At 38.1% G+C, this 11,628-nt stretch overlaps 1 protein-coding gene across 1 annotated transcript in view; it reads right to left on the bottom strand.

Moving 5' to 3' along the window:
- Positions 1-11,628, bottom strand: part of LOC135702243 (kin of IRRE-like protein 1) — a 185,540-nt gene that overhangs the window by 97,502 nt on the left and 76,410 nt on the right. The window lies entirely within an intron of this gene.

The raw sequence follows: 11,628 nt of genomic DNA, 5'->3' as shown, positions 1-11,628 counted from the left end.
CCTAAATATCGTTATATCTGCTATAGTTTGAATGTACAATAAGCTTAGAGGTAATCCAAACAAACAAAAGAAAATGCAAATTATATCTGCCATCCCTCTTTACATACCACATTGGCAACTGACAGAAGGAAAACTTTCAACACGGTAATAATCGTTAACCCAATTTTGGGTAATAGATTAACAAACACGGTAAGAAAAAACACTCAAAAACACTTGAGTTAAAAAAAACCTCAAAAACAAAATGTATTCGATTTTAAGTTATAAGTATTCAACCGTCATGTTTTCACCATTGGGAAATTTTAACTTATTTTTGGATGAAAATCATAACAACCTGCGCTGCCTTTGATACTGTCATTTTTGTGTGCTTCATCGCCTTCGTTCGTGCTCCTTTATTGGCGTTGACGGCACCGTCGAAAAATGGTCTCTTCTAGAAATGATTGACAGTTTCTTAAGGGATTTTTCAGTTAAGTGAAAGGATAGTACAATAGAGGTAATTCTAAGACCAGAAGGTCCCGAAAAAATGTGCTCAACTTTTTGGCTCAGTTCTGGTACTATCTTCGGTCCCAAGCTAATCGATGCACGCCTTGAAACATAGGAAACCCTCGAACCCCTCGTTTTATCTGTCAAACTTCCATACAGAATCAAAACAAACATAGTGTAGTATTAGAATTTTGACAAGAATAGGGTACGTTAATCGATTTGCTTGGGACCAATAGGCAATTCAAGTAGTGAATCAATTTAAAATCGTTAGTTTCCACCGGTACTATTCGTACTATCACAAAGTCCGCCATGTTTCACGCACATTCTGAAGTTTATTTATAGATTTTAACATAGGAGTAAAGAGCTACAGAGTCGCTGTGTACGCCAATTGCATTCAATTGATGGTTAGGTTATTTTCACTGAATGGATTATTGATGAGGATTTCTCAAAATTTAGTTTTCATAATTTATTTAATTTTAGCTAGCCTCATGAAAGCCACATGATGAGTGAAAGTGAACTCCATTTTTAACTAACTTTAAAGTACCCATAATTGGGTGAAAAATATAAATTTTAAAGATAAGTGACTTACCATTAAATTAGCAATTTTTACCCATTAATGAGTATCTGTTACCCATTAATGGATAACAGTTACTCATTAATGGGTAAAAAACGACTAAAACTAGTTTAGTCACTTTTCTTCAAAATTGACCTTTTTTTACTTATAAATGGGTACTTTCAAGTTAGCGTGTTGAGTACCTCGTTCTCCATGCAGCAACATGTGCAAAGGCGTACAAGCCAAATGTATGCAATGCATTTAAATGTCGGTTGTTCCCGAATTGCAACATGCCCACTCAAACTAACTATATCATCTGATAGAGTAAGTTATCTCTCAGATGTTGGTGTCAGTTTGCCAGATTGAGTCAATACTCATGAGAAATCGTTCAAAGTCATTGTTTACATTTGGTAAATAGGCTTTTTTTTACATGTTTCTCTACTTACTAGCTTTCTCTATCATACGTCAAAACCTTCATAACTCAAAACAAAAACGATAAAATTGAGTGTTGTGGACTATACTATGGAGAGTTTTTATGTGCAGTCGTCGGACATTTAAAGTGGTCGTAAGTACAAAATACTATATAGATTTAACAGAGATTTTTTTTTCTTGATTGTTTTCCGTCGATCGTGTTTTCCGTGCTGAGTTTACTGCGGTTTTACTTAAATTTGAGTTGTTTAAACTCAAGCTTCGGGTAGGTTTCATTTTCTGTGTACTCTGAGACTGGGTAGACGGTACCCATTCTTATGTGCAGTAAGGAGTTGGCAGAATCTGAGTAAACCAGTTTTATTACGATGAGTAAAATGTACCCAAATTCTGGGGAAATGTTTATAATCGCATGTTTAGAATGGTGCAGGTATAAAAGGGAGATTTTTGCGGTGTCCAAATATCCTGCAATACTGTGGACCCCCGTTAATCTGAATGTGCATATTAACGGGGTTTATTTTTATTTTGAACTTCTTGTAACCCTATCACCATTAGAAATTTGAGTTTCTGGTAGCCTTATTGGCGGTTTTGTTTTGATTCTGCTTTCCATTTTGCATCGTTTCATTCCGCTTTATTATTTATTACGCAATTACAGCGGAAGCGGAACGGCAGTAATAAGGCCCAATGATACACCATTTGGTTTTGGCTTCGGGCAAATCCAAGTATAATGCATGATAACACTGATTCATTTAAAACCATGGTCGCATCACTTATCAAGGTGAATCCTGATCCAACGAACCCAACTTACTAACAACATCTCTTTTTCTGTGTCTTTTGTTGGAAATTTCAGGGTTACATCTTCCTTATTGGGAGCTGAGGAGACATAGAGCTGCATCACAGACAAACAGACGTAACTCTTTGAAAAACTTGTTCTTGAAAACATAGTATCTCAAAACATATAACCTCAGTAACGACATCTCTCTGGCTTCTCGCGGAAAACAAGCTTGCTAGCTAACTCGTAAACAATATTGCATAAAAGTTCTATCGAATGTATGGAAACGTCAAAGTGATCCGATGCCAGCGCTGCGGCGAGTAGTTTGCGGAACTGATAATATTCAAATCAACCGTTAAATGCATGAACGAAGACACACAATGAAGAGTTACGTCTGTTTGTCTGTGGCTGCATCATATTGTATGTAAAATAATTATCATTTTCATTGCGGAATACCAGTTTTTTTATCCATATAAATGTATTTTCATTATTACGTATTTTAATGTTCTGATATATCTCATTTCTCCATTACATATGTTTACTATATAAATATAAATATAAATAAATACTGGGTTGGGAGGGAGCATCAGGGTATCAATTGACCTGAAACTGGACGATTGGAGTGGTATGACAACCGGAGTCTAGGAGGGAATAAACACTATCATTTTCTTTATCCTACCGATTCGATTGTGATGGTGTGAATTCTACTCCAACAGTTTCAGTGAGATTGACGCGCCCTTCTTAACAAACCATCCTGTAGGAAGCTTAATAAGTATTGCGAATTGCGTTATTCGATTTGTTGGATCGTATCGTTGGAAGGAGATTCTTAAATTCCCGTGGATTTCGCGTAAGTGTCTCTGCTTACGGGTCCACCCCACCGTTTTTGGCCCTTCATACAGCGATATTGTGAATTCAGATCGGTAGCTCAAATTGATCTTGCTATTAAGTGGAGCTGCATACAAGACAAGATCTTCGAAGGGATGGTGGCTACCTTACATACATACATACATACAATTACAGCGGAAGCGGAACGGCAGCGCGAAAAGCGGAAAAGCCCAATCTGAGTAAGCCTACTTGCCGGATTGAAAACTATTCAGAACAAAATTTACTCCGGCTAGGCATCTTGATGTCATTTGTGACAACTTCCAAACTGCTCATAAAGACGATAATGAATAAAAACTGAAAATGTTCATGCATTTCCAAATGGTTTCCTACCATTCCCATATATTCGAAAGTAACTGGCCCTCTGGATGTGGATGATGTTAAAAACAACAAAACATGATTAATTAATTAATCATGTGATGTTGTTTTTGACATCATCCACATGCAGAGGGCCAGTCATTTTCGAATGTATGGGAATGGTAGGAAACCATTTGAAAATGCATGAAAATTTTCAGTTTTTATTCATTATCGTATTTATGGGCAGTTTTAGATGCACAAAAATTGCACGAGTACATTACTATGGTGATAAGGTAAACACTCGTTTATTTGTTTCCTTCTGTGAAAGCATGTTTCGTCACAAATCGTGGATTTTCTAATATTCTCCATACAGCAAAAATGATTTTCCTACCACTGAAGGGGTAACATCTCTCGGATCTTCAGTATAACTACTACTCAAATCATATAATTAATACATGGGACTTTACTTACTTTTGGCTTCCCACATAGTGCCTAGTTGGGTGAAATAAACTTTTTTTTCCTTGATTTGTTTTCCGTACTGAATACCAATGCTACACACTAACTTTAGATTACTGGAGTCAGTAAAATTTTACTGGGTTTTTGAATTGCGGATCGCCCAGTAGTCATCACAGAAATAATTTGCATTACCGAACTGTCCGTAAAGTCAATCTGTCAAAAATAACTGTTCATTCAGTAATTGGTTCGAGTTGCGTATACTGGAAAACCCAGTAGTTTCTTTTTGTTTATTTTGCTGCAATTTAACTGAAAAGACAGTTATTTGGTTCATTATTATACCGTGTTACCCAGTTATATTAAAAGTAGTGAATTTGCAGTCATAAAAGCATGAATCCTGGTGCAATTCACCGTTTATAATATGCCAATTAATATGACGACTTAATCCCTTGACGTACCCCGGAATAGCGCGTCGACAGTGAAAGCAAACAATGCAAACATCCATTTTGTTAATCAAAATTTGTTGGAGATCAAGGAACTGCAAAAAGAGTAAATAATAATTGTTGGTACTAACGAAATAGTACTTCAATTTCGCTGTCGAGCTTTCTCAGTTCCGTCATGATATAATTCAAGTTTTAACAAAACCGCGCGATTAAACACTTGCTCCCGGATTTTACTGAAGCTAAAATGGCGGCGGGAATAAAATTGACAGTTTAGAGTTTTACAATTCGTGGTCGGTAAAACAAGGTGGCTATTTTGCTGACAATCGGTTAAAAAAATAAAGACTACTTTGGGTACAGTAATTATTTTTGCTGACTTTTCGTGAAATCACGAAAATTTGAAATTAACGACTTTCTCAGTAAATAAATATTCTGTGTTCAGTATTTTGCATCAAACGATACCGAAGTTCAGTTTGTGTTTTGCAGAACGTCGGTTATTCACCTGATTTAAACTGAATGTTCAGTAAATCTTTCGTTTTACCGTGTAAGCCCAGTACAAAAAAAAAACCGAACAACTAAATGCTGGATTAGTGTGTACCGACGCTCGGGAAGCAGCTTCTACACCCACCCTTCGTGATCAGATATTTTGTACCTCAGAAAATCCCGGCGGCGTTTGAGATATAAACTTAATTTTGACCATTTTTTTCTTACCGTGTGGTTAAATTTTACTCAACAGTGAGTTGTTTGTCATAGCCTTGTTACGCTCAATTTACAGTGTGCTAGTCACCTTTCGCGTCACTAGAGCCGCTAGTATCGGGAAAAATCGTGTCTTGGGGATAATAGAAGAGTGAACCATATTGTTAATTTATAATATTTGGTTACTGCACGACGAAATGCAAACGGTGATAGTCCAAGTGGAAGCAATCATCAACTTCCGTCCGTTGACGCCGATCAGCAATTACCCAACGGATTTCGAAGCATTGACACCTGGTCATATCCTCGTACAGCTACCGCTAACAGCTGTTTCAGAGCCGGACCTCAGTTATATCCCGGAGAATCGTCTTTCACTGTGGCAAAAATCTCAAGGCTTCGTGCAGCAAATATGGAAGAAATGGTCCTCGCAATACCTGTCTGATCTCCATAACCGAACCAAGTGGACTCACCGACGGAATATCATCTCCGTTGCCACAATGGTTCTCGTGAAGGAGGACAATCTTCCACCGATGAAATGGAAACTGGGTCGAGTAGTAGAGGTTCACCCGGGTACCGATCGTAATATTCGCGTAGTGACCGTGAGAACGAAGGACGGTCTATTCCGGAGAGCTATCTCGAAAATATGCGTCCTTCCCATTCGAGACAATCAAGCTGTGTCAATTTATGAGGAGAATTAAAACTCCTTCGCTTCAGCGCTTCGGCACGCTTCCGTTTACAATCCGAAAAACTCGGGATCCACAAACCAGTCCAACCAGTCCAGTTACCAGTGATGTCATCCAGTCCGTCAGTTAAGCATGTTAAGCGTCCATAATGATGTCCTGTCCAGTCCTGAAATAAATATCAGTATCGTCCTGTAAAGCATCTGTCAGCATCTGTCAGTATGTCCAAAACCAGTTACTGTCCAAAATCATTCTGTCGTCGTAGAAGTAGAGAACCGGTAGTACAACCAATCCAACGAAAGGAGCAATGGTACTCTCCCTCTTAGCGCAACATCCAACATCATCAACGGGTTTGGCCAATCCGTACCGGTGGTTTTTCAACGCTGAATTAGATGTCGTCACACCATTCTGATAATCATTCTACTGGCATACCGTATCACGATGATGAACGAGGATCGTCGTCATTGGCGCTGTAGGCAAGTCAATATGTATTTCTGTAATTCAGTTGAAAAAGGCCCATCTCATTTTATAGGGAAATCAGGCACTCGTGGAGACCAGAAGCCTCCCGAGTCAGGCATCGTGGACATCCCGACGTTCGAAGTCATTCGTCAATTTGTTTAGTACAGAAAGCAAGAAATCAGTGAACCGGAATCAACCGGAAAAAATAGGGTGGTGCTGCTCCGATCGGAGCGTCACTCCTAGAAATCAAGATCAACCGAAGAAGGAAGCAGGCAACAAAGCAGTTTTCCAAAGTAGCCAGTGCCTGACACGTAATTACCAATAGTAATAAATTATCCGCGCGCGCAGATGATACACTCTGTCCTTCTATCGAAAGGCAAATCAAATAAACAGTGTCCGAACAGTTGGGTATTTATTAGACAAAAATAAAAGTGCTTTTTACGTTACCAAACGTCGCGTGTGCATTCCACATAAGTACCAAAATCTGTCCGGTGATACAGCCCACCCCAGTGTCGAACAAACGGCTGCACTTCCCGGTGGCACCGACTGGTATTGAACCCAGGCCCGCTGGGGTGAAAGGTAATCAAGCTTGCCACTAATCCACCGGTACCGCTTGGACCCATACATAAATTTAGCAATCGACTTAATTTTCAATAGCGACAAACAATATTCATTAGTACCGTCCCAATGACGTGTTCATCTAGATAAAATTGATAAATAGCAGATTTTTAGTGATGGGCTCAATCTTAGATCCATTTCCCCTATTTATATTTATTATAAGCTGAATTCGTATGAAATAGCACAGAATGTGGTGTGAACAATAAAGAACCCAATTGTAGAAATCATATAAGGGTGAACCCTTACTCTGCAAGTATAAATTAATAAATGCAAATTCAAATACAAATTTATAACAAACAACCAACTTTACATTCAATAAATATTACAGAATACTTGAGAAAGATCGAACTGTTGGACCAAGATTCACATAACCCATAATACACATTAGCAGTCGGAATAAATCGAGTAACATCATAAGAAGCTCGAAAGTGGATTCCAAACCATTTACCGCAAAAGGCGATTATCGCATTCCAATAGTGATGTGTTCAAACATCACTGACATAAATTTGCATATTCGAAGACAGAAATTTGCATAATGCGAAGCCATACGTCTGCCGATTGATCCGATGTTGGAATTTCTCGACAAACAACACTTCACTGCTGCCCCTCATTATGGACCACAGCTCGGTGTCACTACTATATCAGAGTGCAAATATCTACTTAAATCGTATAATCGTACCAGCTCAGTTGTGCTCCTTTCCAATGGTAAACCGATCCTTTGAGTACCAGCAGCAGCGTCAGTAATTTACACCTTCATTAATGTTGCTTTGCAAGTACTTGACGATTACGGTGGCGGTGAAATAATAGCAGGTGGCTCTTAAATCGCGAGTCAGACCGTGTATTGAAACTTGCTCTGCATGGAATCCGAGTGGTGTGGCACCGTAGGGCAAGTAGAGGATAGTAATAATAATGAGAAATGTAACACCGAAACCCTCTAAGCTCGAGTAGTGTGTTACAATTGTTACACTTTGATGTAGTTCATGCTGTATGCTGATTCGAGCTCTGTGAGTGGATGCTTGTAGCAAGTCGTTGAATAAAGCTGTGAAGTGATGGGTTTACAATAAATTGTTGAAATAAATGTATCATGGAAAAGAGGTGTTTCGGCTATACAGTCAGGCGAGTTCAAACGGTAAGTTTTTAAGCAGAGAAAACTGTTCTAAAGAACTATGTCTTTCAAATGAACGATTAAACAAAAATCACCGATGTCGAGTCGTCTCGCATCGTCATGTAGTGCACATTAGAATAATGCAAAATTTGAAATTTTCACTCCACAGTGCTCAAACGGTTTCAAATCAGGTCCAAATTAGCCTCGCAAAATTTAAACTCATTTGGTAAGAAACTGACTTGACACAAACTATTCGAAGCTTACATGGAAATTACTATGGGAAAACCAAACTTTTTGTTCATTGTCTTCTACCCATTCTCATTATTGCTCTTTCAAAAATTTCTATAACTATTCTTACGGCAAATTTTCTAAGCCACAACTTTGCGGAATATCGTTTTTTTCAGCCAAATGTCAAATTAAATTGTTATTAATTGTTTAAGAGATTGATAATCTTATGGCATGATAAAGCAGCTGTTCTATGGGCAACACTGTATTCTGCAGTGTGACATAGTAGCCATGATATCTGTGATCTATTCTTCGCACCAGAAACACCAATGTTGCCTGCTGAACAGTTGAATGAGCATAATCATAAAACATCAGTGCCTTGTATCATTAATAACTTTTGTTTCTTACATTTGATTAAGAAGTTTCAGCTGGGAAAATTTGTTGTAGCTGGGAAAATTTGCTACAATCACTGCTATCATTTTGAAACGCATACTGATGTGGTGAATTGTTAGATACATATGAACAAAAACATAAGTTTTCCCATAGTAATTTCCATATAAACTTAAAATGGTTTGTGCCAAGTCAGCTTCTTACTAAAGAAGTTCAAATTTTGGGAGGCTAATCAGGACTCAGTCTGGTGTGCACCTCGTAGGTATTCTACTGATTCTAGAACTTTTTAATTTTGTTGTAAAATGTTTACAGATGTAGCTTAGCTTAGGCTGACTGCACATATCAAATGGTTGCTACTCCGCAATTGATCATAACCAGTGAAATTGCACATTGAATCAACTCAATGGTGTTGAGAGTGACCTTCCGTTATCATTGTACAAGTTTATGTGATTCCAAATTTTAAAGATCAATAACGGCGCCGGACACGAACTTGCAATCGAGTGGGAGGAGGGATGGAATATTAGAGCGAACTTTATTGTTTTGGGGACCGTGTTTAACTATGCGTCCCCATTGTTCACAGGAACGATATTTTGTAAGTGATTATTTTGATTATTTAGCATTAGGATTCACCTTGATTAGTGATGTTGTCTTAGTGTAGTATTTTTTGCTTGATTTGTTTTCCGTCGATCTTGTTTTCCGTACTGAGTACCAATGCTAACAATGCCAGGGAGGCTGCTCATACATCTGGACTCTACCTGTCGACCTATCAACTCATGAACCGGGAAACCAACGGTTTACTTCACCAGAAAATCCCGGCGGTGCTGACTAGGATTGAACCCAGGCCTGCTGGTGGCAATCACGCTTACTACTACACCACCGGTGCCGCTTATATGAATATATATAGTTATAGAAGACATCGTTCAAAGCGTCCACGACAACCGTTCCACATTCTTGTTTTTCAATCGACCAACATCAACGTCAGCATCAGCGAAATAAACCAAAGCTGGGCATCATAGCAGCGACGATGGCCACAACGACAACGGTAGCAATAAAAGAGACGACCCTTGGAAACAGCAGAAACGTTAAGCCAGCAGTTATCGGTTAGCTATAGGTTTCATTTAATATAAGTTGAATAAACGCACTCATTCAGTGTTCAAACGTGCAAGTGGAACTGGGTCTTTTTTTTTTAAACACTATTCCGAAGACCTAGAATTTAACTGGCACAGTCGGTAGGATTTAAGTGTCGAGTAGTGATAAAGTGCAGTATCCAACAACGGCGGTCTACCGTGAAGATAGTGCAGGACCAAAGATTTCAGCGGACACCACTTGCAAATACAGGATCTCCGAAAGGACATCGGGTATTAAACGTAAGTCAAAAGTTTTACTATTATTAAGTGCGATTGTGTTATCAAACTACCAATATTTAATTTGTGTTAATTGCGAAATTCAAATTCCTTTCTTCCCCTGTGAATTCCTTCGCTAACCAAATCATTTTAAAAATAGGAGAAGATGAAGACGAACAATTAAAAGAGGTCTTTCCGCGCGTATTTAGAAGGACAATTACAAGAATTCATTTTAGGATGGGACTGCTTGTTAGTATTCTTAAAGATTATTGCAACCAAAGCGAAACGAATGGAATCGTAGAACGATTTCATTCAATCCTTGCTGAAATTTTTAGATGTATCAAAAAACGACATGAAGATCTGTCTCAAAAAGAAAAGTTCATGATAGATTGTACCCTCGATAACGAAACCATATACTCAGCTACGAAATAAAACCTCGAGAGATTTTCTTCGGTATTAAATATCAGGACATAAGACCTCTAAACATCAAAGAAATTGACTATAGAATTGAATAAAACTCAGAAAACAATGTTAGACCAAAGAAATAGATACAGAGAGAAAGAGCCAAAGCTCGAAACAAATGACCAGGTCTTTCATAGGGTACAAGGCATCAAGAACAAAACTGCCGAGAAGTATTCTACAGTTCATGTGGCCGAAGATAGAACAAAGACTTTTGTGGATGACATGAACCGTAGATTACATAAGAACAACACAAAACGAATACGCAGTAATTAAGCGATTTACTCTCATTTTAGGAAGAAGAAAACCATACTATTTATTGGCTTACCTACCGATGTTGACGTGGATTCAGTCAATTCAAATTCAAAATTTGGACACAAATCCAGGACTTTTGACCATACATACTGGAGAAACTTTCCTATCAGACGGACACTTTAGACTCTACCACGAGAGTGACTTGGATCTCTACAGACAAGTTTTGGAAAGGTTAAACGAAATAGTACTCGGATTACAATCACTGAAAAACTTTAACGACATTACTGATCTGCTGCAAAAGAAATATTTATAAGTAACAAAATTGTATCAAAGCTTGCTCCAAGCAGAAGAATTAAGAGTGGAGCTTTTAATATATTTGGGTCAGGCATAAAATGGCACAACATAAATTACGGGAAACTTTGATGATAATGGTTTAATCAAAATTAATACTGAATAAGACGAAATTAGAAATAAGAATCAGGAATAAATAAAAGGAAATAACTTTCAAATAGTGATTAATAACCGATTGGAGGCCCGTATAAATAAATTAACAAGTGCCATTAACGAGTAGCAGATCAGCACAGCATATCCAAAGAATTAATCAGAGTACGGCAAAAAAATATAAATAGGAAATAGAGTAACCAAAAGTTTACCATCATTGTTGAAGCCTTTAAGATTGTAACCGATAAGTGATGGCAGCACCGCTACGAGCAGAGCTGTCGGTGCTGAAGCTGAACACATAAAAATAGGTAAAACAGAAATTGAGAACTCCCGTAGATTAGTCTCGGATCGTACTACTTTTTTGATGGTTGTAGTCTTCGCTAAATATTATTGTTTCACAATTTAAATTTGTGAAGCGCAACATCGTATGATGTTTTTTTTTTTACCCAATCAGAGCAGGACACGTAAGCAGTGTTGGAAAAGTTCGCGATATTTCACGAAGTTCACCATGGGAAAAGTTCGTGAGTCATAGTGAGTTTTCGCGAACTTTTCCATCACTGCACGTAAGAATTCTATTCAATTCTTGAACCCACGAAGTGGAAGATAATTGTCCTGATGTGAGCTACATTTCATTCCGGTGAGACCTGTGCGAGCGAT

Source organism: Ochlerotatus camptorhynchus, unplaced genomic scaffold (genome assembly GCF_037179485.1).
Source record: "Ochlerotatus camptorhynchus isolate MF236.1 unplaced genomic scaffold, CSIRO-AGI_Acam_v1.1 ptg000189l, whole genome shotgun sequence".
Taxonomy (NCBI): domain Eukaryota; kingdom Metazoa; phylum Arthropoda; class Insecta; order Diptera; family Culicidae; genus Ochlerotatus; species Ochlerotatus camptorhynchus.
This window is presented reverse-complemented; position numbering and strand designations above follow the sequence as displayed.